Source organism: Hibiscus syriacus, unplaced genomic scaffold, assembly GCF_006381635.1.
Source record: "Hibiscus syriacus cultivar Baekdansim isolate YM2019G1 unplaced genomic scaffold, ASM638163v2 tig00111847_pilon, whole genome shotgun sequence".
Taxonomy (NCBI): Eukaryota; Viridiplantae; Streptophyta; class Magnoliopsida; order Malvales; family Malvaceae; genus Hibiscus; species Hibiscus syriacus.
This window is the reverse complement of record NW_024063200.1, coordinates 2,882,447-2,885,153: the sequence shown is the minus strand read 5'-3', so window position 1 is coordinate 2,885,153 and position 2,707 is coordinate 2,882,447. Positions and strand designations below refer to the sequence as shown.

General features: G+C 35.8%; 1 pseudogene; it reads left to right on the top strand.

Moving 5' to 3' along the window:
• Positions 1 to 1,365: 1,365 nt before the first annotated feature.
• LOC120172242 lies at positions 1,366 to 2,426 on the top strand (annotated as a pseudogene).
• Positions 2,427 to 2,707: the final 281 nt, after the last annotated feature.

Below are 2,707 nucleotides of genomic sequence, written 5' to 3'. Positions count from 1 at the left end.
TTCATGTTGATCATGTGTGTGTGTATTCATCTAAGTTGCATAATGCACGCACTGGTTTCCTGATCTGCAGAGCATCTTCCAAAAATCCATATTCAATAAATATTGTTTGATATAGTGATTTTTAGATATATATGTATACACACACATACATACATATGTAATGAAGAAAGAATGATTTGAAAACTGAAGTTAAATGGTGAGAAATGTGAAGAAGTATATATATATATATATATATATATTTGAAAAATGGGTACTTTGTATTAGCAATCAAAGTACATCACCCTAGGACCTAGTATATATATATATTGGAATATTATAACAACCTTATAAATAGGTAAAGTTAATATAATTAAAAGTCCATCTTGTCTGGTGTAAGAGTCTCAGACTCTCAGTGCAGCCATAGATGAAAATGGTCCTTGAATTCTACTCAGCGTGTAGATGCTTTAAAGAACCCTAGCTATGTTTGGTCCCTCCTATGCAAACCCTAGCTATGTACTTATCTCTACTCTAACCAAATACATTATCTGATAAAAAAAAATTCCCCTTCCAATATGAACTCTAACTTACCTCATTTCAAAGGATTAGGCATCTTCTTTTTTATGTTGGTATTTATTTATTTTCAGTTTCAACTCATCTAGCAAGCTAAGCATGCATCGCATGATAAAGCTATTTGCAGTTGCCAATAAAGCATAAGCCTTCTCTTTTTGTCTAGTATGTACTGAATGGTCCCCATATATGTCTATATGTATGCATGTATGTATGTATGAAGTTAATCGTCTACTTTGTTTGCTATTCAAAACTTGAATGATGCATAATTAATTGGTGATTGTTCAGTGTGCGGTAAGAAACAGTTTTATGGAGACTTAAATCCTGTTGTTATATTCTATTCGATATCGACGTGTCGACGACGAGTGTGGGACGCAGATTCGTCTTACCTTTCCCTTTCTCCATTACCAAGCAACATGTGTTTACAGTAAAATTCCAGCATCTTTTTCCATTCCTGAGGCTGTGATTTCTTTTTTCTAGGTTTTTATTCTTATTGTTTCAATAAGCTTTAAGTCCTTCAACTCCAAGCTCTGAGAAATACCTGAAAGAAGCTTCCACAGTATTTGATCATTGAGCTTCTGCAACATTTTTATCTGTCAATTTATGTAAGTTTATTCTGCAACAAGCTGTATTTCATGTATGCATGTATATGCATGTATATATGTATGTATGTATGCTTTGAGAATTATAACCTAATTTCTTGAAACATCCTTGAATTCTCATGAACAACTGTATTTTCATGCCCTTAATTATTTGAATCTTGAAGTTGTTTTGTGTGTAATTACAGGCTAATTCATTCCTTGTTTCAGTTTAATACATACAATATATATGAGTTTGGAATGATGATGAGAGGATGATTTCAAGTTCAAGAGAAAAGGGTTGTTTTCAAGCAAAGCAAGAAGGAGAGATCAACGGCGGTGACTGAAGCAAGTTCTCGAAGGTGCTATCGAGTTTGAGGCAGTGGTCGGGGTTTTGGAATCCGAGGATAGTCCGAGTGTTGCGTTCTTTCGTCGGTAAAGATCGGCATAGCAAAGTTTGTACTATAAGGGGATTAAGGGACCGTCGGATTAGGCTTTCGGTGTCGGCGGCGATTCAATTATATGATCTGCAAGATCGGCTAGGCCTTAACCAGCCTAGCAAAGTTGTGGATTGGTTGCTTGAAGCAACCAAAGATGATATTGAGACAAGCTCCCACCACTTCAGTTTCATCCGCCATTGATGGCCAACAATCCATCCCAATCATCTCTGTTGCTCCTTTTTGGGATCCAAATTCGATGTTCATGAAAGATTGTGGAGGGGAAGATGACGAAAAAGATCAGCAATGCATGGAATTTGAAGAGAAAAACGTGCAGGTTGAAAGGTAAAATATTGCAGATACCAAGGGAAAATGGATCAAAGAGCAAGAAAATCAAATTTTCCCATTAACCAATCATGGTCCAGCCTTACCTGGATTGTTCAAAAATGGGACATCCAATTCCATGCCTTCAAACACTTACAATAACTACCATTGGGAGCCTTGTTCAAATCTATCTCTGTCGTCGTTTCAGTTTGGAAGCCACGGATTCCATCACCAACCAGAAAATTACTTCAATGGCAATGCCTGTCCACCGTTACCGTCGGCACATTCCGCCTCGCCGCAGCTATTTTTTGGTGCAACGTCGTTTTTCCCGACGTATCCTTCGTATGGTACAACGACTACAGGTGAGATAATAAATCATTTCACATTATTGAACTCAAAAGATCTCATGATGTGTAGTTGTTCTTCCATGAAAAAATTTCTCATGAATGAAATGTTGCAGGTCTCAGTCAAACACAAAATGATGATCAAAGTCATGCAGGTGAGGATCATAATACTGATTAGTTTCCTCAAGGGTTTATATATATATATATTGGTTCTAAATGCTTTTTTATCTTTATAATAGACATAACTTTGAATTTTCTCTGACAATACGCCATTAATTTTTGTGTTTTAATCAACTTTTCGCATTATATTTTGCTATACTTATGTAAAATTAACGTATTGTGTTGCTTTGTGTGGATGCTATGTTCTTATGTAATATGTTTTGTATAATGCGTGAACATGATACATATGTGCACACATGCATTAATTTCATGCAAAACGCACTTTCATTACGGTTTTGATTTATAGTTTCACTCAAAC